Source organism: Choloepus didactylus, chromosome 16 (assembly GCF_015220235.1).
Source record: "Choloepus didactylus isolate mChoDid1 chromosome 16, mChoDid1.pri, whole genome shotgun sequence".
Classification (NCBI taxonomy): Eukaryota; Metazoa; Chordata; class Mammalia; order Pilosa; family Megalonychidae; genus Choloepus; species Choloepus didactylus.
This window is the reverse complement of record NC_051322.1, coordinates 44,016,734-44,041,333: the sequence shown is the minus strand read 5'-3', so window position 1 is coordinate 44,041,333 and position 24,600 is coordinate 44,016,734. Positions and strand designations below refer to the sequence as shown.

Genomic DNA, 24,600 nt, shown 5'->3' with positions numbered 1-24,600 from the left:
TGTGTTGGAGTAATTCTTGGGGTACAAATAGTGTGGCTGGAAAGGCATAGTCTATGGGCAGATCTGTCACCATCAGAAATGTGACAGCAGTGCTTCCAGACGGTGCACAGGAGCCACTCAGTGCTTACGTTGGGAGAGATGGGGCCTCCCTGTACAGTTGTGCAGGTTGTATCCTGCCCAAGGGCATCCACTGAGAAGTGTGAGTGGGGCCCGAGACCCAGCTCACAGCCTAAGCTTCAAGAGGGGGGCGCCGTTCTCTATCCCACAGTATTAGTCCTGGCAGAGGAGACTTTGGAGAAACAAAGAGGATCCAGTTCTGATTAAAAAACATAAACCAGTGTTCCCTAAGTAAGACCTTAATAAAATATGATTAGATTAATCACTGACTGAAGCCATCTTTATGTGTCAGGGAGATGAGCAATCAGCTTAGAATTTTAGTACATTTGAAGTTGAGCAGAAAAGAGTTAACATTTCCATCATTTTGACATGAGAAATGAAATCGTGAAGCAAAGGATGGTAGGTTAGGAAATGTCAGGAGATAGGGCCCAGGCAGCCCTCTGTGGTCTCCTTCCCGGGCCTCCCACTGCTCCCAGCTTCCCCGTCACTCCTCCTATGGAGCTCACTTCCCTGGGCTTACTGTACATGTGCCACCCCCCACCCCCCACACCACCTGGTTCTTTCCTCCTGAAGCCTCGTGTCCAAATCTTACAATTTAAGTAATGCAAACTTTTTTTCTGATAATAAAAACAAAGCCTGTTTATGATAGAACACTTGTGATACTTATGATTTAAAGCCATGATTACAATTTCGGAATTTTGTTAGAGGTCAGATTGGATTAGAATAAGGAATGAACATGTGGAAAAGGAGGTCAGAAATGGACTGAATTCATTTTGGGTGAAGTGAAGTTCTCAAAGTACGCAGAACAGCTGAAATCATCTCAACACGGTTTTGACCATTGGGAGACTGGAGAAAGCTCGGTGACCTAACAGCATCTGGTCAGGGTGGACCCGATGAGAATTCCTGAACATACAGTGAGAATTGAATGATGGTGGATGGCAAGAATGTTCTTGGAGTCACCACATGGAGGGCCTGCATTGGAAAAACCCTCTGTGGTTTTAGAATCATAATGCTTTAAAAGAGTGAATAAGAGTAGAAAGTACCTGTTGGCTCCATAGATGTCGAAACAATTAAAGAGCAATTTGAGCGTTACATGGATTTCACATTTGCTTGTGTGTGATTTTGTTCTCAAAAACCCTGGGCAAACACAGAAAACTGTACCCAGCTGAGCCAAGCCACACAGCAATACACAACACACACACAGCAAACATCTGCCACCTCCTTCAGTTCATGTCTTGCATGAACCACCCCTGTCCACATCTGGTGTTATAACTTTCCATCTGATCTCTGGTCCTCCTCCTTCCACCATTCCATGATAACTCACAAGCTGCAATCCCTCTGGCACTACTTCCGCAGTATACTTCATGTTTTTTTTTTTCAGAGCAAAATGCCACGTTTATTGTAGTATTTATGTACTTCTTAACCATTTAGCGTGTATAAAATGGTGTTACATTGAGTTCTTATCTTTTTTCCCTGGTGGTTTTTATTGCATGATTTTGCATAGCTTGGTGATTTTTAGGAATGCCTATGCCATGTTATAGCAGAACTGACTGACTAGTGTATCATCAGGGTTCTTCAGAGAAATGGGACCGATGGGATCTAGGTATGTATGTAATGAGATTTATTTAAGGAATTGGCTCACACGATTGCGGGGGCTGGCAAGTCTGAAATCCACAGGGCAAGTACAGTAGGCTGGAGAAACCACGAAGATGTTGCAGTCTTGAGTGTGAAATTTGTAGGGGAGACTAGCAGGCTGAAAACTCAAACAGTACATGTGGTGGTTCTTGAAATGGAATTCTTTTGCTTCTGGAAGTTCTTTGCTCTTAAGACCATCAATTGTTTGAATGAGGCCTACTCACATTTTCCAGGATAATAACCTTTCCTTAAAATCAACTGATTGTGGATGCTAATCACATCTACAAAATACCCCACAGCGACATCTAGGCTAATGTTTGACCAAACAACTGGATACTATAGCCTAGCCCAGTTGACACATAATATTAACCATCACAAACGATTTCTTATGTTGTTCATTGTCTTTTCCCCCCCTCCCTGCCCTAGGAAGTCAATTCCACTGTTGTGTCCCCAGCCTCCAGCACTTAGAAGGGTCTCTGGCACAGAGCAGGGCCTCAACAAATATTTGTTGAATGAATCAGTCATCAGCTCTTTTACTGGAAATAATGATGTAGCCACATTCTTTTGTAAATAAATGATTCTATGAAAAATTATTATAGTTATAGGGACTAACTATAATGTGCAAACTCTGAGAATTGAATCTGAGAGCACAGGTTATCAAGGGAAGACTTATTATAAAGGTCTCTAGATTGTAAACTCTTGGAGCAGTCACATCTATTCATAAGTTGTAATGGTTATCTCTAAATTCTGAGATACTGAGCTCTTTATGTATAGCTTTGTCTGTCCTTGGAACTTTGGGTATCTGTGGCACCTGAGACTCAGAGCCAGAGTGCAGCAGCTATGAATGTCAGTATTACCCCATACAGCAACTGTTAAGAAAGCTGAAAAAGAGTTCAGACTTCACTTAGAGATATGAATGAAGCTGATCTGGTTAGAACTAAGGCAAATCAGACTAAAGGGTAAAGGATGATCCTGATGGTGTTTTAAAACTTCAACTTCTGTGTGAAACCAAAGGAAGAGGTGGTTATTCGGTACAAAATCTGTATTTTCTGTAGCACACCATTTAATTTAACTTGCATGCTCAGTTTGTTCAAACACCATAATTATGTGGAACTTTGAATAGGTAGTGAGATCTGGTTGGTTTGTAAAAAAGCCCCGATACATCCCAAAGTAATTTGGGCAGAGAATAAAAGTATATTTGCAAAGCCCCTTAGGGGGTTGGGGAAAAATGTGTAAATATTAAACTTCGCCACGTGGGGAATTCCTGATATTCTCACAAGCATTGGGGACTACCAATTTAGTAGGCCGAGCCCTCGATCTTGGGGCTGCCCTTATGAAACCTGTTACTGCAAAGAGAGGCTAAGCCTGCTTATAATGGTGCCTAAGAATCACCCCCAGAGAACCTCTTTTGTGGCTCAGATGTGGCCTCTCTTTCTAAGACAACTCGGCAGGTAAATTCACTGCCCTCTCTACTACGTGGGACGACTCCCAGGGGTGTAAATCTCCCTGACAACATGGGACCTGACTCCTGGGGATGAGCCTGGACCTGGCATTGTGGAAATGAGAAAGCTTTCTTGACCAAAAAGAGGAAGAGAAATGAAACAAAATAAAGTTTCAGTAGCTGAGAGATTTCAAATGGAGTCGAGAGGTCATTCTGGAGGTCATTCTTATGCATTACATAGATATCCCTTTTTAGTTTTTAGTGTATTAGAATAGCTAGAAGGAAATACCTGAAACTGTCGAACTGCAATCCAGTAGCCTTGATTCTTAAGACGATAGTATAACTATATAGCTTATACGGTGTGACTGTGTGATTGTGAAAACCTTATGGCTCACACTTCCTTTATCCAATGTATGGACAGATGAGTAGGCAGATGGGGACAAAAATCAATGAATAATAGAGGGGGATGGGATGTTTTGGGTGTTCTTTTTTAGTTGTATTTTTATTCTTATTTTTATTTTTTTGTAGTAATGAAAATGTTCAAAAATTGATTGTGGTGATGAATGCACAACTATATGATGGTACTGTGAACAATTGATTGTACACTGTGGATGATTGGTATGTGAATATATCTCAATAAAACTCAATTTTAAAAAGAAGTTAAAAAAATTGTTACAGTTAAAGAATACAGTATAGTATTGCAGACATATCTGGTCCTTTAGCTACCACAGCTTATTAAGGGAGGGCAAGAATGGAAATATGGACTATAGAATATATAGCTTTTAAACATTTCTAATAATATACTCAAAGCCAATTAAAGAAAGAACAATAAGAATAATTGCAAAAGTGGCCAGATTCTTGGAAAGGGTTATGTTCATTTAGTAAAAAATAGTGAAAAAGAATAGATCCTAATGATAGTCTTTGATTGTAAAAACATTTAATAAATGGAAAAGGAACTTTTAAAAATATCCAGAATGATATTTTTGATCAGCGATTGGGATGTACCCAAGTATTTTTTTTTTACTTACTGAAATTATGTTATTAAATCATTGCTTCAATGTGTATCATGAGTATTTATACCTATATGGCTTGTAATCAGTAAACAAAGGCATGTATTGAGAGTGAATATATAACTGTTGGCTAGAATTTAGATATACTATGTGTACATGTACACACACATATATAACTTTGTGCTGCAACTCCAGGGAATGCTTATATATACGTGATTTCATTTCTTCCTCACAACAAACCTACAGTGTAGTTGCTGTTATTTCTCTCATCTTTCAGATAAGGAAAGTGAGGCATGGAGAGGCTAAGTACCTTAGTGAGGTGATGCATCCGGTGCATGGTGAGCTTGGGATTTGGGATGCAGAGAGCACACACCTCCATGTGTTGAGGGCATTGCTCTATGCCCTGGGGGCACCAATTAAGACGACAAGGAGGAGGAGATGGAGTAAGGGAAAGATGAGAGTCTGGTTGGTTGGTACCCAGTCAAGCAGAGCATGAGGAATTTTGGGGAGCAGGCTCTTAACTAACTGCCCCACAGTGGGCTTCCCATCCATTGACTAGGTACCCCTTTACATCAGAAGGAGCCAGACTACAAAAGAAGCAGAACATGTAGTCACGTGTGTGAAGGTCCCTACCTCATCTAAGCGCTGGACTAGTCACTTTTTAAATATGGTAATGATAATTTTGGATCTGAACTTTGTGGTGAGTGCTTTCACATGCTCTGTCTGATTTCATCTTTAAACACCCCCGAGGCTGGTTCTGTCATTATTTTTGCTTTCCATAAAACTCACAGCCCTGTGCCCCAAGTCACACAGTTTAGTAAGAGGTTTTGCTTATCCTGATTCAGCAACTAGTGAGGTAGGAATTCATGTAAGACACGTGAAGAAGTGGCAGTTACAATTTGAACCTAGGTCTGTGGTCACCATCTTTGTTTATGCATTATAATTAATGCACATATTGAATTGAGGTATCCTTGTAGAAAAAATACAGGAAGAGATTTCAGACCACAGTGATTAAATTCCTACAAGATTTAATAAAAAGAAATGTGTACTTAAAATAATGGAGATATATATATATATACAATCATCAAATTGTATAGCAATTACTCACAGTGTATAGAAGACATAGATTTTAAATACTGTAACTATTTGACAAGGAAGATCACAAGGCCAGCAGAGGGATTCTTCTCAAAACCAGATCAGATCCTGCCTCTCTCCTTTCTAAAATGATCCTTCCTGGTCCCCATTGCCTGCAAGATGTGATTCTGGCACATCCGCCATTCTGGTGTGCCTTTCTACCCCAGCTCTGAAAGCTCTGTGTGTGTGTTCCGGTAATGCAGTAGTGCTTTTCCCTCTTCTCCGCAGTCACTACCCCTTTCTTTCCTGCAATATCTGGTTCATATTTTATGACCTTGGGAGAGCCTTCTCCAGATCTCTCAGGCAAAATTAATTGCTTCATTCTTTGTTATTCCAGATCTTTGCTGAGTTTGCTCTCATGGATTCAGAACACTAAATTGCAACCACTGGCTTTCCAGATGGTTCAAGGGTTTTTCGTGGACCAAGCCTAGGTCTTAGCCACGTTCATGCCCCGTCTCTTCTCCCGGTGTGGCCCAGAGCTTGGTCCACTCAGTCAGTGTTTGCGGAATGGGCAGTGGTTGGATGGATGAATGAAAGCATACAATGTTTGGGTGATTCTGTAAAAGTTATGATGCATGGTTAATAAATTATTTTAAATTAGAAATGATTGCAGCCACTGTCAGTGGACAAATTGTTTATCTAAAATGAATGTAATTACTAGAATTTTTGTAATTTCTGAAAAGTAATTATTTTCAGAAATTAGTATGCAAAATAAGTTTTGAACAAGACATGTTACATATGTGTATGTTCTAATGGATCACAATAAAGAAATCTTAAATTTTTCAAATATTTGCTTCTTTGCCTCTCTTGATGCGCGTCACCTTTCTAGGCCCCAGGTGAACTCTCAACCTGTGAATGACACCCTGCTCACCTGCTCAGTTCCCCATTGATCTGCCTCCTCAGTGAAAGTCTATGGCTGTGGTGGTAATTCTGCAGGTCACTTCTTAAGTATATATTGTGCCTTATATTTTTCATTATTTTTTGCTTGGGTTAATCTTTTTTTTTTTTTATTCATTTTATTGAGATATATTCACATACCACACAGTCATACAAAACAAATCGTACATTGGATTGTTCACAGTACCATTACATAGCTGTACAGTCATTACCAAAATCAATCCCTGACACCCTCATTACCACACACACAAAAATAACCAGAATAATAATTAAAGTGAAAAGGAGCAACTAAAGTAAAAAAGAACACTGGGCGCCCTTGTCTGTCTGTTTGTTTGTTTCCTTCCCCCACATTTCCACTCATCCATCCACAAGCTAGACAAATGGGAGTGTGATCCCTATGGCCCCCCCAATCCCACTGTCCCCCCTCATAAGCCACATTTTTATACAATTGTCTTCAAGATTCATGGGTTCTGGGTTGTAGTTTGATAGTTTCAGGTATCCACCACCAGCTACTCCAATTCATTAGAACCTAAAAAGGGTTGTCTATATTGTGCATAAGAGTGCCCACCAGAGTGACCTCTCAGCTCCTTTTGGAATCTCTCTGCCACTGAAGCTTATTTCATTTCCTTTCACATCCCCCTTTTGGTCAAGAAGATGTTCTCCATCCCACGATGCAGGGTCTACATTCCTCCCCGGGAGTCATATTCCACATTGCCAGGGAGATTCACTACCCTGGGTGTCTGATGCTTGGGTTAATCTTGACTCTCCAAACAGATGATAAATTCTAAGAAGGCAGGGATTACATTTATATATTTTCCCCGCTATCCCCCAGCATGTCTAGGTGGTAAGCATGTCTAGGTAGTAAGCATTAAAGACATTTTTTGTGGATGGGACCAGCACTCTCTTGTTTTGTCTTGGCAAATTGCAAAACATTGCCTTCTTCCCTTCTTGGTTCACATTTACTTATAAGGAGCAAAGCCCCACCAGGTCTGCTTAGGTAGAGGGGGTTCACTGTAAGGATTCAGGGTGTCTCGTGGAATATTACAGCAGGAGGAGCAGCTGGGACTGAAGAGAGAGGACGTGGGATATGGACAGTCCTCGGCAGCCAGAGCAGTCGATGTCTGTCTCCCTGTCTTGTCACATGGTCTCTCGTCCCTTTTTCTCCTGGAGCAAGTGCCCCACCTCTTGATTTTCTCTGCCGACTGGGCCCTTCTGTTCACTCTTCAAACAAAGAAAGGCCACCCAAGGGTCCATCACTGACTACACTGCCTGACTTTCAGTATAAATTTTAAAGAGGAAGAATATGACTGTCTCGCTTAGGTAGGTGTTCTGTGGTCCAGTTGGCTGTGGCCAGAGAGGTGCGGGGTGACCTGGTGTCAGCCCTTTCAAGCGGGGTTAAGAACACATCCTCTAAAGTTGGTATGGGCTGTCTGAGCATGCCAAACGCGTCTAGGGAAACTTAACATATGTTTCAACATGAGTCAATTGAGATGAGAATGCTACATTAATTAGGGGGCCACATGCCAATATTGCTTGTAATAAAGATCCAGCTATACCATACTGACACATGAAGCTTTGGCCTAGGAGGTGGCACCTCAAGAAGAGTTGGAGATCCTTTTAGAAATTGAAGATTGTTTTTCCTAAAAGCTCTTACGCCTAGTAGCTATGATGGCAGCAGGGACTAGATTGTCGCTTATGTTGCTTTCTCTGCTTGCAAGGCCTAGGCGTTCTTTAAAGTATATGTGGCTGCTGGGTCTGTTTGTGGGACGGGGATGGGGTCAGCATCTTGTATAGTGCTAATTGCTATCATTCCTAACAGAGTAGCAAATTTCAGTGAGGAAACACAGGGGAAGAACCAAGTCATTGTAAACAACATTTGATTCAGAGCCCCAGCGACAGGTGGAAAAAACTCCCAGTTTTCTATGGCAGACTCAGGAGAGCCATGCAGGACTCTGAGTTTCTGTAGACAACCAAAGGCTGCAGAGGGGCCTCCCTGTTGTCTTTTTACTTTGAAGAAGTCATCAGTTAGATTTGTTACAAACATCTAATTTCTTTACTATGGGGAAAAAGAATGGCCATAAAAATGCCTATCTTTACATTGTTAACCTTGTTAACACAGGAAAAGAGTTCTTAGGATTGAAGAAATAATTAGGGGATCAAGGTGAAAAGAAGTCCGAGGCCTGGATGGGAGCCAAAGGCCAAGCTGAGGGTGAGTGGAGTGGGAAGGCCCAACAGAACTGGGGTGAGGAGCAGCTCTGCACCCGTGAGCTGGGTGAAGAAATTAGGCACTTCTGGGGGCAGGTGCCAAAATATACTTCGGGGCGAACTCTTTGATTTCTTGAAATATCCAGAAGATAATGCATTGGGAAGAAATTCTGTTGCTTTGCAGCAGGAAGGGGAGAAGCTGGCCTCTAAAGAGCTGAGCCAGTAGCTGACCCGTGTGTCTGCTTCTGAGGCTTGGTCCTATGATGGGGGGAGAGCTTGGCCGGGCCCTGCAAGGTCGTGGTGGGAAGAGGTGCCTGTTGGCTCATGCAGGCACTAACCCTTGCGGCCTATCTTAGGGGCTCTGAGGTTCTGGGTGTGACACTGAAAGGCCTCAGAACACAGGAGGTACTTCATCTCTTCTTGTGGTAAAAGGGTTCTCATTTGAAAGATAACAAGGATATGGGCCTTTGACAGCTGTGGCGTTGATCTATATTACCGATTATTTCATTGTGAATGATCTCCATTTGCCAGAAGACTAGATGTGGGCAAATAAGCCAGGAGAGTAGTTTGTTGGTGGATATAAGTCAGGCAAGGACATGCTGGCAAAGCCCTCATGGGTGCAGGGCCTGGCACCTGTCCAAGGGGCCATGACCGGCAATTATTTGACCCCACAACCATCCAGGATGAGGTGCTTCTCAGCCACCATGTCTTCAAATTCATCAGCATTAAACTTGGTAAAGCCCCACTTCTTGGAGATAACAGATTTTCTGGCAGCCAGGGAACTTGAACTTGGTCCTGCACGGTGCCTCGATCACATGCTCCTTGTTTTGAAGCTTGTTGCAGATCGACATGATGACTTGGCCGAGGTGGACTCTGACCACCATATTGGGACTTTCCAAAGACACCTTGCATACACGTCTAGAGCCTGTCAGCCCCAGCACAAGACAACATCTTGTTGATGCGGATGACATGGAAGGGGTGGAGCTGCGCTCAGACGTGAAAGGCATCTTTGCCACAGCTTTTCACCATGTACTTGTTGGCACAAATACGAGCAGCCTGCAGGGCTTTGGGGGACAGCTGCTTGTATCACATGGCCACAGAGTAGGAACTCATCCACTTTTGTCTTCTCCTGACCCAGGTCAAAAATGCGGATCTTGGCATCTGGGACACACCTGGGCAGAAGCGAGACTTCGGTAGGGCTTGTTCTTACAATACCAGTGACACCAGGCAGGGTGGTGGCCCATGGTGACACCAGGATCTTCGGTGGTGTGCTGAAAGGAAAGAGGATGAGCCAATTTTTAAAAGTGGAAAATAAACAAGGTTAAAATGTTTGATTCCTGTAAGTCTGACAGCAATCTCTGATAAAATCTATACCACCCAATACATAGTAGATAATTAGTAATTTTTCATTCAGTCAGAGTAAAATTTTGAGGGAAATTGATAAACACATTTTGAGCATTTCCAAATGATTGCAGAATTACTAAGAACCATTATGGGTTAGCTAAGAGTGAATCATGCTAAGCCAGTTTCAGATGGGGGATAACATTGGACTGGTACGTCTTGTTTTGGGGAATGGAGTTGATATTGTAATATCCTTGTGGGCTAGATGTTAGTATTAGTTCAATAGAGTCATTATTTGTTTAAAAACTACTTTTTTTTTAGCCATCAGAATGGAATGGGCAGACCCACTGCATGCCGTAAGGATGTCATGTCTTCATTTAAAAAAAAAATCACTGTCCTACATCTGGAGCACATACTCGAAACAGATTTTGAGTGACCCAGTCTCATAGGAATACCTAATATTTTATATGACAATGTCAAGATCTCAATAGGTTGAAACCAACTAAAAAGGTAAAACATAATCACCTGCCTCTTGGGTTAAAATTTAATTACATGAGTATAGAAAGAGAATTGGAAAAACACATTTCCCATAACAGAAGACCTATGTATTTTAGTTGACTACATTTACAGAATTTAAAGCTGTATAACATGAGATGGCCTATAAAGCTTTATATTCTGTTAAAGGGACATAAAGTGCCCATAGCTGCAATGCTTCATGTCTTCAGAGGACCCTGACTGTTTGGAGGGTGTCCTGAGCAGGATACGGGAGGAGAGTTTTGGATGGCCAAGAGGGCTTAGGGAGACCTGGCCTGGGAACCAGCTGTGCAAATCCCCTTCCTAATGGCCAGGTCTGTCCCGAGGAAGGAGACCTGTGTGGATGGCACCTGGGGGTGGCACTCCCTCCATGAGTAGAGGTTACTGGGGGACAAACTTGATGTCTGGGTCAGGGATGTGCCTTCAGAGGGTGGAGATTTGAATTTGATGGCCTCTGAAAATCTCAGCGTCTGCTGTAGTGGACACTGTACATTTTGTTTTAATTTTAGAGCCACTAACATATGGTTTAGAGATGGGTTTATCATTATAATTTGGGTTATGTAATACTATAGAAGGACACTGTGATATGACCGTCCTTTAAGTGGGAAGGCTCAAGGAAGTTTCCAGAGAAGCAAGAGAAACCACGCCTGTTTTGCAGAGAGTGAGTTTTGTTGAATTTAATTATGATGGTAAAATAAACTTGTTACTTGAAAAACACACTGTGACTGAAGTGAGTGCAAAGGAACACATAGCACTTGCAAGCACATCCCCAAGAATGCTTTGCATTTAGTCAGTAAAGAGGGACTCCATTTGATTAAAAACAAGAATTTTAAAAACTTCTTTTCCCCCTTTGGTGATCCTTTTTGAGCATTCCTGCTTTCCAGTAATCATAGCTTTGATTTAGCAAGAAAGCTCTGCCTCTCTCAGTGGTTATTACAGCTGGCACCGGTGGCTGAGGACCATCAGGCTGATGAGTATCCTGGAGAGTTTCTTCAGAAAGAGACCCTGATTACTCTTTATTTTTGCCTGTGTTGTTTTACTCTGATCTGTAATTTAAAATCCATCATACAAAGAAAGTAAAGAGCGCCAGCTGGATGCTAGTTTCAAGATTTTCTTCACTTTTTTTTTTAAAATAGGACCGTCAAAGTTTGCAGTTTGTTGTTTAGAAGTTGGTGACATGCATGTTTTATTTACTTAACTTCAGTGGACTGGGAGGTTGAAAACAAAATCACCAGTTTAAGATTTGTGTTAAAGGTCTTTTTTTCCTAGAAAAGGGGGTGGGACTTCCCTAGCCAATGTAAGTTTACATAGATGAAGGAAGGACCAGCGGGTTTCTGGAATTAGTCCTCTAAGTACAGCCTGGGCAGTTGTGCTGTCAGGGAGCCCTTGAGTGGATACCCCCTCTGGGGTATGTTGGGGTCCCATGTGGAAGGGGGCAGGCAAGGCCAAGACGGTGCTTCCCCCGTGGTCACCGTCAGCCACAGAGGACGGAAAGGGACACCTTCCTACTGATTTTGTAAAGCAAGAGCTCAACTCATACATAATAATGGCTGCACCTTGATTTGTTCACTGGTCTTTACCATCTGTTTGCTCCTTTGGGCTGTATTTTTTTGGAGGGGTAGGGATTTTCTTTTTGATTGTATAATTTTCAGCCTTTTTACTTTAGATTACAGCCTCATCTTTTTCTTTCCTGTTCTCTTCAATTGTTCAAATGTCTTAGTGTCTTAAGCCCACACATCGAATCTTGAACAAAATCCTTTCCACAATCCAGACTTGGTAGAACTTTGTAAGGTGGAAGAAGCTCTGAAACTCTGCTTTGGGAGGTACAGTACTTTTAGAAAATCAATTAAGCAACACAAATATACCTATCGTCAGCATCATCATTAACATTGTCACTATTCAGAAAAGAACTTTAAAATTTCTCCTAAAGAAATCTTATGAAATACAAAAGACCATGTTCATTTTAGAGCCTTATTTATACTAATGAATTATAGTAATAAATATGTTAATAAACTACATGTGTAAAAGTTGGAGAATTTGAGTTACTCTTTCTACTTGTCTGCATAATTTAGCATCTTGTTAAATCTGCATAGTGGATAATGGTTGCCTGTTAGGATCACATCTCTTAGGGATGAGAGACTGGACTACCCAGGCTTTAAATTATTTTGCATGCACATCTTATGTAATTAAAAAAAAACTTGATTTGAAATATCTCATGCTTATTGACTTTATGTATACCCTGGGACTCCTGCTCTTGGCAATATGGCAAATCAGATACCCTGAAAACCCTGCTCTTACAGAACACTTTAGTGCTGCTGGATATGAACACCAAGCATCCTTTTAAATGGGTGGTAGAGATGACAAGAAATCACGAGAAGTCCCCAGGGGCCGAAACCTTTTCATAAGAACTGTGCGAGCCGATGCTAGAGCATGCCCGGGAAAGTTTGCCAGTCTTGGTGACTTAAGGATAGAAGACCCAAGGGGAAGGGCATCTCTATTTAAAGCCAGGTCTCCATGGGACTACATCCTTGAAAGAATGGATCACATAAAATGTGCCCCCCAGACTGGGGAGATTTCAGGAAATTTGCTCAATTTGGCTTGGGCTTGGTGCTGGGGGAGGTGGGATTTGTAGCCACAGGCCTCCCTCAGTTGGGTTGGGGATTTGAATTTACATTACTGTGTAAGAAACTCAAGCTGATAAGTTAACATAAAAGGGGTCCTAAGCTGGCAATACCCTTCTTGAAAGACACATTCCGTGCTCAGGCTGCACAGGATTTCCACATAAAAACCTTCCTGGAGATGGGCTTTCAGTCCAGAATTACAGATCTCCTGAGAGAACTGTCCACAACAATTGAGATTCAGGGCAAACCGTCAATAGTAGGGTTGGAGTGGGCTGTGAATTTAAATAACAGACAGCTGAAAGGAGAAAATGAAGGAAATATGTTTATTAGATACATAAAAGGAGGGATTAAAAGCATAAGAATAATAAGATGCTGTGTAAAAAGTATACATAAACTTAAAAAAATCAAATAAAAATATAGTAATTCAACTTAAAAAAATCAAATAAAAATATAGTAATTCATTTGAAGATGCCATGGACAGGTTAATCTTCAGATTTACAAAGCTGGGGAAAAAATTTGGTACCGGAAGATGGAGGAGAGAAAACTGCATGCCTCTTCTAGGATGTATCCTGGGAGTTTTGAAAGAACACAGAAATTAGGGCCAGAAAGACAACCAGACAATTATAAAAGCTAATAAGTATTGTCTAGCAGCATTTAACTTTAATGTGTAGTTGAGTTATGTTCCCAAATACATTATTTTGTCTTCCCAGTATTTTATGAGCCATCTGTAAATTGGATGAGAATAGTAATTGCTGCTTCTTTCTTTGAGGACTTGTTCTGTACAAGGACTTGTTTTCAATGCTTTCCGTTCCCTGAAACATAGTGGCTGTCTGCTGTCTGGACCTGCCACGTCCCCTTCTACCTTTTTTTGCTGGCAGCACTTTTTCTTCGGGGGACCACCCTTCCCCCAGGGCATGACATTGTAGGGAGGCTGTGGTGAGGGCTTGTCTGTGAATCAAGGTAACCCAGCTTCCCTGGAGTCTTGGTCCAGCCAGGGTGCTCTCTCCCCTTGGAATCTGTATCTTGAGGGCAGTGATGGAACAAAGATGATTCAGTCCCCAAAGACTGCCCATGGAGTCTGTCACCAAATCCCCAGAGCTGCTCTGCTCCATTCCCAAGGCTTTGCTTTTGATTCTGGGAACTGCCCTCCACGTCCAACAATTTCTCTGTTGCTTCTTTTAGCCAGTTACTTACTTGCTTGCAGACACAGAAACTTAACCATTTTAGCAGGTGTTTAATTGTCCTGTTTTTCAGATAAGCACAGTGAGATGTGGAAAAATGAAGTATCTCCCCATATCCTAGAGTCAGTAAGTGGTGGAGGTTGCATTTGAAACCAGGTCTGGCCTGGCCCAGGGACTGTGCTCACCTCTTTTCTATGCCATCTCCCTGCGAATGGGTCCTGTTCTCTACTGAGGCAACTTGTTTCCAGCTCGAAACTGGCTTTGCTTCCATGACGATATCTCCTTATGCGTCCATATCCTTGTGGTTGGACCTTGTCAGAAGTTGTTTTATGCAAATAACTTATATTTTTGGATTCCCCTTGTATGAGTTTCTTATGTGCTGCATAGCAAATTACCACAGATACACTTACTTACCAGAGTCCCAGCATTGCTTAGTGTATGCTCTGCTCAGGCTCTCAGAAGGCTGAAGTAAAGGTGTCAGCTGGGCTGTATTCTCATTGGAGTCTTGGATTCCTCTTCCAAGCTTCCTGGTTGTTGGCAGAATTCAGTTCCTTAAGGTTATAAGATTGAGGCTCTCAGCTTGCAGGCCGTCTGCCCTTCCCTACCATGTGGTCCTCTCCGCGTCATGGCACTTTGCTTCTTCAAGGTCAGCAGGAAAGCTGCTATTGTCTCCTACTTCTTGACCCCCTATTAAAGGGCTCACCTGTTTAGGTCAGGCCCACCTAAAATAATCTCACCTTGGATTAATTCAAAGTCAGCTGATTTGGGACCTTAATTACAATTGCAAAATCCCTTTATTTTTGCCATGTAGTGTAACCTAATTATGGCTGTGCTATCCTGTTACATTCACAATTCCTGCCCACATCTAAGGGGAGGAGATTATACAGGGTGTGTACAATACAGAGTAGGAATTTCAGGGGCCATATTAGAAATTTGCCTATCAACCTCTTTCAGCATTTACTTATTTAATCCTCAAAGAATTGTACAGGATTAGTCCATAACAGTTTTTCCTTACAGAACTTAAATTCCTTTCTACCTTAAGTTCACTCACTTAGTAGTTTTCTATGAGTTTCTCCAAACTCCCTATATGTAATGAGCTTCAGTGCTACATTTAACATAAGCAAAGAGGTTAATGAATTTGTTCAATTTCTAAGCACACTGGGATTTTATTGGCTGCAGAATATATTGAGATGTGATCTAACACAGGGCTACTCAAAGTGTGATCTAGAGATCACGGCTGATTTGACAACTGCTTGCTACTAGTGCACAGTGAGATCAGTACGGAAAGTGGGAGTAAGCATTTAGAAACATTTGTAACAATTTAACACATGGTCTCCAGGTGTGTCATCAGTGGACTCACCTTGTTGACCAGAATGTAGAAGAGGTTGGGTGTTGTGCGACTCATTTGGTGAGCAGCATGTGGCATAAGCTGTGCACCAGTCACATGTATTAGGATATGTTGCAAGGCGTGATTTTATTTTTAATCAACTTTATTGAGGTAGGCTTACATTCAGCAAGATGCACCCATTTAAAGTGACAGTTTGATGAATTTTGACAAGTGTGTACGTACATTTAATTACCATTACCACAGTCAACGTAGAGAACATTTCCATGTTCCCAGCAAGTTTCTTCCTGCCTTTTCCCACTCAGCTTCCTATCTCCCAACCCCACCCCTGGCAACCATTGATATGCTTTCCGTCACTATACATTAGAGTATGTTTTCTAGAGTTTCACAAAAATGAACTCATTCACTATGTACTCTTTTTTGTTGTTGTTGTTTTGAGGTCTGGCTTCTTTTATTCAGCATCGTGATTTTGAGATCCATCCACGTTGTTGTGGGGATTGACAATTCAGTCCTTTTTATTGCTGAGTATCTTCTATTGTATGGATTTATCATAGTTTGTCTATACATTTATCAAATGTTGATTGACATTTGGGTTGTCTACAGTTTTTAGCCATCATCAATAAAGTTGCTATGAATTTTTTGTGTATAAGTCTTTAGATATTTTTCATTTTTTTTTTGCATAAATACCTAGAAGTGAAATTGTGGGAACTTGTGGCAAATGTATGTTTAACTTTGTAGGAAACTGCCAAACTTTTTTCAAATGTGATTATAACATAACGTCCACTAGCAATGTATGAGAATTCCAGTTGCTCCATGTCTTCGCCAACACTTGGTATTGCCAGTCTTTTTAATTTTAGTCATTCAAATAGGTATATGAATGCATCTTGTATTTGATTTAGTGTATGTTTCCCTAATGACTAATGGTTTGGGGCATTATTTTATGTGATTATAGGCCATTCAGATCTCTTCTTTTGTGAAATACTTGTTCAATGTCTTTGTCTATTTTTTATTTTTTAATTTTTTTTTGTCTTTTTATTGAGTTTTAAGAGTTCCTTCATATATTCTGGATACAAGTCCTTTGCCAGATATACACATTGGGAATGTTTTCTCTCTTCTTGTGGCTTCCTTTTCTCCATTCCTAAAGGTGTCTTTCAAAGAAGAGAAGTTTTTAATTTTGTTGAGTCCCAAAGTTTATATCTCAAGGTCACAAAATTTTGTCCCCTATTTTCTTCTGGAAGTTTTATAGTTTCAGTTTTTATGTTTGGGTCTAAGATCTAGTTTGAGTTCATTTTTGGGGATGATGTGAGCTATGATATGAGCTATGGCTGTCGAGTTGTTGGAATACCATTTGTTGAAAAGACTGTCCTTTCCTATTGAATTAACTTGGCAGTTTTGTTGAAAATCATTTAACCGTCTATGTGTGGTCCTAGGTGTGGAATGTATGTTCTGTTCTGCTCTTAGGTGTCTGTGCTTACTCCAGTACCATGCTGTCTTAATTACCGAAGTTTCATAGTACATCTTGAAAATAAGTAAAGGAAGTCCTTAAATTCAAATTCTTTGTCAAATAATTTTGACTATTTTATGTCCTTTGCATTTCCGTATACATTTTAGTATCAAATTGTTAATTTCAACAAAAAAGTCTTCTGGGATTTTGATTGGGATTGTGGAGAATCTATAGATCAGTTTGAGAATCGACTTCATAACAAAATTGAGTTTTCTAATTCATGAACCTGGTATATCTTTCTATTTTTTAGCCATTCTTTAATTTTTCTCTGCAATGTTATATAGTTTTCAGTTTTCAGTCTTGCACACACTTTTAAGTTTATTCCTAAATATTTCAACTTTTGATACTATTGTAAATTTATATTTCCAATTTTTATTGCTAATAGATGGAAGTAAAATTAATATTTGTATATTGACCTTATATCCTACCATCTTGCTGTACTCACCTATTATTTCTAGGGACTTTCTGTGGAAGATTTCTTAGTATTTTCTATATACATAATCATGTTATATGTGAATAAGGAGAGTTTCTTAATTATAGTGTAATATTTTAGTTAAATATTATTTGTAGGCAAATGTATATTATTTATTTTTTTTTTACTTTAATTTACTGATGGCAAAGCATGTTTTGTTGGACATTGTTTTCTGTCAAGAAAAGACATCCCTTTTCTGAATGGGCAGTATCAGTAAGCTAAATGATGACAATGCAAGTGATTTCAAGACCAGAAGATTTTATATTAGTTTTACTTGGCAGTATTAGCCTTCATACATTTGGTTCAGTTTTGTAGCTGCAATTAGCTGAAATAAACTGTTATAACCACAGTGGGTTATTTTGAGAGAATGTGCTGGCTAATGAGGCAATAAGACCATCATTACTTGAACAGCATTTACATATAGATCAAAGAAATATATTGAGAAACAAAAAGAAGTATCTGGAAGAAAGTATTGAGTTAAAAAGCTGGCAGTTGCAGGTGTTCAGTATTTCACATGTGAAGATCAGTATTTTGTGAGCTTCTTATTAAGTAGCATTTTGGCTTGCTCATAATAAAAACACACCACACAACTGTTAGAGAGTAGTGAAAGACTATCAAAAATATTTATGTGGAACTGTCAGATGACAAAAAGGTTGCTCAAGTATCACTTTCCCATACTGTATTCAGGAATTGGATAATTATACAGAAAACCAATCCATAGGACAAATAAAATCAATAAAGAATTCTTCAATTGTGGCTTGAAGAATGCACAGATTTGCTAATGTGGTGATTCTAATATGGGTGTAATTTGAACTCGATGTTGATAGAAAGGAAGAATTCTTTCCAGCTTTATTGCTGATAAGTACAGCTAGCTCTGAACTGTATAAAACTATGAAGTCTTACATTGTCAACAAATGTGGTTTGGAATTTAAGTTTTGTGTAAGAAAGTGTTCTGAGAGGACAGCAGCAATGACAGAATATTATAGAGCAGCCACTTAAAGAGCTTGCCACAGAATGTAAATCAGTGCACAGCTTCCTTCATTGGGAAAGTCTTAGTGTGAAAAAATGTCATTTGAACTAAAGTGTGATTAATTTTGATGTAAGAATTATAAATTATATGAAGGCAAATGCATTAAAGATTATCCTCCCTTTTATAAGATGACATGAAAGCTAATAATAATTAAAAAAACCTATTGCATGCTGAGGTATGATTGTTATCTAGGGAAAAATTCTGTGGAAAATGAACTGCAAAACAAGCTCTTAGTGTTTCTTCAGGATAAGGAACCAGCTTGTTCTCGATTCTTATAATGATGTGAATCAGTCAGACTCGCTTGTTTGATATCGTAGGTATTAAAGCTTCCACGCAACAGAGGAATGCAACATGTTTTATAATGGCAGATAAGATCAAAGGGTAAAAACAAAAGTTAGAAGTTTGTAAGAACAGAGATTCTACAGATTACTGTGTTACGTTCCGTGATTTAACTACAGCTATCAGTGCAGTGGGTTATAACCTTGATATCGCACATCTGTGAGAAGTTACCACTGAATGCTTTATGAATTCAATACAGCACTTTGAATTTTCTTTTCCATCAAATAAAATCCATGCCTAGAAAATTCATGAATCTAATATCCATTTATTTCATCCAAAGATAATTTAAATATAGCATCAAAGGAGATTGTGGAATTGGCAATTACTGAAGGGTTGAAGATGAATTTTGAAAACACAGCTTCATTTGCTTTCATTTTGGATTAGGAGTTAAAAATTGCAAAAAAACTCTCTTCCCCGTTCTCATCAATAAGCCTCTGTGAGACTGGTTTCTCCACCCCGAGTATTACTAACCCCCTGAGGCCTGACCAGTTCCCCTCCCTGCCCGTCCTCTCGGTCGTCAGGCCTGTGCCCAGCATCCATCACCTGAGCATCTCCAGCCTTGTTTCCTGCTCTCCCTTCACGCCCTGCCTGCTGAGACCCGCCCGCTCTCATCTACACAACTGAGGGACGCTGCTTCTGCTGATGCCAGACTCCTCCTCTGGCTCATCCTTCACTCTGGCACCTGAGTTTTCACTCGGGACCGCAGTTCTGACCCTGAACTGTCCCCTGTGGCCTCAGGGTGAGGCCCAGCCCCTTCGCAGCCTGCCCGAGTGACTGTCTGGGCCGGATCTTGGATAGCTCTGTGTGCACCCCGAACCGAGCCGTGCTGGACACAATCCGATGTGGACACAGGCTTTGTACGATCCGTGTTACCTGCAACAAAACACAACCTGCCAGCATCTCACAGAAACCTTGGGCAAGAGAGAAAGTTTCTAGGCAGCACAGGAAGTTAACTGGAAGGAATAATGTGGCACCTTATTTTCCAATGCAAGCTATGCCAAAGGCCCTTGACAGTCTTTATTAAGGGTGCTCTCTTAGTGTAGTTAGCATACGGCCTTTCTAAAGACTTCCATAGATCCATCTCAACCGTGGACCCTCTAGCTTCCTCAGCCACAGGTTTTCTTTCCTTGGAGTGGCAGGACAGCTGTATCACCTGCTCCCGTGGCTCTTCCATAAGACCTTGTTAGTGCCTTCTTAGACCTTTGGATCTATCCCAGGATTTAGCAGAGGGGTCAATACATGTTTTAGTGATAAATAAATAAAAAAAATTCTCCTCCCCTCTAGGCCTAAATCAGAGCTCCTCAAATCCTAATGTGCAGGTGAATCTTCTGGGGATATTGTTAAAATGCAGATTATGCTTTAGTAGACCTGGGTGGGACCAAGATTCTTTGTTTTTCACAAGCCCCCAGGTGGTAGTGGTGGTGCTGCTACTCCAGGGACCATACTTTGAATGGCTAAGGATTAAACATTAACCTTTTAAAAAATAGTGGGCCCGCTTGGGTTCAGCTATCCATCCACTGTGGACCGGCCCAGCTGTCACCTGTATAGAGCAGGCTCTAGAGCCTTCCAGGAAGCCTTTCCATATCCCCTGTCCTTCCGCCTGTCCATCCAGGGCAGAGAGCCTTCTCTCCCTGACAGTGGGTGTGGTTGCACATCTAATCTCCAGCCCCCCTCCCTTATTCAAGGAACTCCTGGGAAGATCTGCAGATGAGATGGAAAGGGCCTGAGGCACTGTTCCCAGGAGATGTGCTGACTAGATGACTCTGAAACTTGGCCTCAGTCTCTGCATCTGTAAAATGAAGGGGCTCCACTGGACCATCTCCATGCCCCACCCCCCGACGCACTCATATTCTGCTGTCATAAGCACCACCTCCCACCACTAGGACCTGGGAGTCATTGGTGCCGCCAGGCCCCTGGAGGTAGAGATTGTCCCCAGCCAGAAGTGGCTGAGGCTGAGGTTTTGAAATTGTTGTTAATGAACCCAAGCACCTTTATGGTAGGAAAAACCCCAATAAATAATAAACTATTCCTATCCTGTGTCTCAGCATAGTTCACATACTTGTCATTTTTAAATGGCTCAGTAGTTAAACCCCCTCCTGCTGCCTGGATGGCCATGTGGAGTCCACCCCCTGTGGCTGGGCACTTGGCTCTTCTCCAGCTCCTTTTTTTCTTGTATTTTACATGCTGGGGCTGGGACTATCTGCTGAGATTATCTACTCCCTCTCCCTGGGTCATTGCCTTGGGTGAGCTTGAAAACTGGCAACTCACGTGGTCATATTTTCCAGTTACATGGTCTTATAGCCCACTATGATTTTTTATGGTGTTTTTCCAGACTGTAATTACATAATCATTTGCATGATTATCTGTTTAAAGTCTGTTTCCCCCCACTAGATACCCAATTCCAAGTGGACAAACACCTGTCTTTGTCGTTGCAACATTTTCAGCACCTAGAATACTGCCCGGCATGCAGGAGCTCAATATAATTGGCTAGATGAACAAATATGTGCTCTGTAGCTGTCTGCATGGATAGCCAGGTGCACCTCCCACAGGCTCCTGCCACCTGCCGTCTAACACATGTTGAGGTCCAGATCCCCAGGAAGTACAGGAGGGCAGGCATGGACCTGGCCTTCAGGTAGCTCGAGTGCAACAGGGGAGAGAGGGGAGGAAACAGCCAATTTTGCTTTGTTGCAGTAAGTGCTAGATAATATGGAAGCACAAGGTGCCTTGGGAGTGTGGGATTGAGGATCAGACTGAGCCGGGGGGTCTGAAGGAGAACCTCCTGGAGGCAGGGAGGCCAGAACTGGGTGGAAGGCTTCATGTGCATCCGGACATGGCTGCAGCAGGCTGCTGGGCATCTTGGAAGCTTTTGTAGGGGGCAGCACCCTCTTTGGCAAGATTCTTCTCAGTATTGTGTTTGCTGGTGGGCTCCTTTATTTTTATTTTTAAGGTCATTGTAGAAATGAGCAGTTGGGTACATTGGAAAACCACTGGTTACAGGAGAAGCATCACAAAAAGAATTGTGTCATGCAATTGCCTGGATGCTCCTTAATTACAGACATCACAGTGACGCACGTCTCTCTGTCACATTTACAGTGACACGTTGCATGATAGAAAACAACTAACAACAAAAATGAGAAAGGCCAAGTCAAGTTATGCTAAGTTAGGATTTCTGACTTCAGTTCTTGAAAGTCTGTGAATAAAGCTGAGGAACAGAATAATAAATTACTGATTACAGAGTGTTTCTTCTATGAGTCATGGTGTGAGAGAGTGTTAGTATTTTTCACAATTTGGAAATGTCATTGTCAGCGACTGGAATACCCAGGAACTTTCAGACACAGGACATTCCATGTGTTCTTGGAATGCCCCCTCCCCACTCTCATACCCCCATACCCCCCTTCCCATTTGCTCTGTTTCATGTAATGTGTTTGCAAGATTGTAGTTCAAACATTCTTCTAAGTATGTGGCATTCTTTGAGCTGAAAATAGTCTATGGAGACCAACAGTTTATTTTTTTTCAAGGTATATTCACAATAATATGTTTATAATACAGAACAATGTAAGATATTTTCCACATTTAGCTCAAAACTAGTGGATTTTATTCCTCATTTCTTCGTAAGCAGATTCTCTGCTGAGACCTTTTTTTCCAGATGATTTTCTTATGTTGGCACCTGGACTTCTTAAAATGATATGCTTATTTTTCATTCACAGTCTATTTCTTTGTGTCACTGCACATGGTTGCACAGGAAAATACAGACAACCTTCTCAAGTAATGAGAATTTGGTAGGATAATTTTTAAAAAATTTATGTTGATATTTTAACTTTTCATTTTGAAATATTGCAGATTGCAAAAAAAAGTCTCAAAATAGTATATGGACTTTCCGTATGCCCTTCACCCAGCTTCCCCAAATATTAACATCTTATAAACTGTAGTGCAAGTATCAAAACCAGGAAATTAACATTGCTATACCACTATTAACTCTTCTGTAGCATTTATTCAAATTTTGTCAACTGTCCCACTAATGTCTTTTTTTCAGGCCCAGGAACCAGCCCAGCATCCAGTCTAGGACCATGCGTCTGATTTTACTTGTCATGTCCCCCTAGACTCCGTCAGCCTGGGCCATTACTCTGTCTTTCTCTCTTATGACCTTGACACTTCTGAAAAGTACTGGCCAGTTATTTTGCTGAATTTCCCTCCCAATGGGTTTGTGTGAAGTTTCCTCATGAATGAATTCAGGTTATACATTTGTGAGAAGAACACTACAGAAATGTGTGCCCTTCTCATTTCTTCGTGTAAGGAGTGTATTAGTTTCCTAGAGCTGCTGGGTGGCTTAAAACCACAGACATTTTTTCTCTGACAGTCTGCAAGGTATCCGTCTGACATCAGGGTGCTGACAGCCTGGTACGCCCTCTGAGACTCCAAGGAAGAGTCCTTCCCTACTCTTCCCAGCCTCTGCTGGCTCTTGGCTGTCCTTGGCATTCCTTGGCTTGTAGCAGCATCACTCCAATCTCTGCCTTCTCCCCTGTGGGCATCTCTCTGTGTATCTCCTCTTCTTCTTTTTTTCCACAAGGGTTAAATAGAACTTTATTTTAAATAAACATTTGTACTCTGTGCACAGCCCAGCGGAAGCAGGGCTCAGTCCTCAGCTATCTTGTGTGTGTCAAAGCTGTCACAGGGTCCGCGGTGCAACTCTGCTGTGAGTCTAGCAGCTGCCCGTGCTCCTGGCTGCATGCTGGGCAGGAGGGCAGACAGCTCGCTGCACAGGTCGTGTTCCACCAGGCGGCCCAGAGCCCGGCGCAGCTCCCTCAGCAGCCGCACAGTGTGGGAGTCACCCTCCAGCCTCAGCCCGTCACTGTCACTCAGTGAGATGGTGGCCCGGCGCCCATCATCTCAGCTATGGACTCTCCCCAATCGGTCAGCAGCAGCACAGCCAGGGCCTGCCCTAATCCAGTATGACTTCGTCTTAACTTGATTATATCTGCAAGAACAGTATTTCTAATAAGAGCACATTCTGAGATTCTGGATGGACTTGAATTTGGTGGTGGTGGGGGCACTGTTTAACCCACTACAAGGAGGTTCAGATGCCTGTATGTCTCATTACAGCTGATGGTAACTTTGATCACTTGGGTAAGGTGGTGTCTGCAGGGTCTCTCCACTGAAAAGTTACTGTTTTCCTCTCTGTAATTAATAAACATCATGTCAGGAGATACTTTGTGATTATGCAAATATCCTGCTTCTCTTCGTACTTTCACATCTTTTGATAATTCTTGCCTGCAACAGTCATTACTATATGGTGCTTCTTAAATGGTAATTTTCTATTTCTGTCATTCTTTCTGCATTTATTAATTGGAATTCTACTGTAAGGAAGAGCTTTCCCTTTTCCTTTTATTTGTTTATTCATTTTTTACCAGTAGGAACTCATGGGTGTTTGTTTTCTTCTATGGGTTATAATCCATTCCTAGCATTATGTTTTCTTGCTCAAATTTTTCCCAATTTGGCCATTGGGAGATTTTCCAGCCTGATCCCTATGTTCTTTAAACATGCCCTCATCATTTTTTTGAGCACTTCCTTATTTTCTGGCACCCCAAGATGATTCATAGTTATCTTGTACTTTCCCTGCCAATCCTGGAATTAGCCATTTCTACAAGGACCCCCATTTCCTTTAAGTGGAGAATGGTATTTAGAAACCAAGTTCTTGTTAGATGTACTCTAGATGTATTGCTAGATGTACTCGTTGATACTGGGGTGTTGTTAGTTTTATACCTTCTCAGAGGACAGATCTAGGAAAAGCATGTAT

General features: G+C 41.3%; 1 protein-coding gene and 1 pseudogene across 3 annotated transcripts in view; one reads left to right on the top strand and one right to left on the bottom strand.

Annotated features, from left to right (window-relative positions):
* FHOD3 (formin homology 2 domain containing 3) overlaps window positions 1-24,600 on the top strand; it is a 509,790-nt gene that overhangs the window by 124,661 nt on the left and 360,529 nt on the right. The window lies entirely within an intron of this gene.
* On the bottom strand, window positions 9,051-9,683 carry LOC119511849 (annotated as a pseudogene).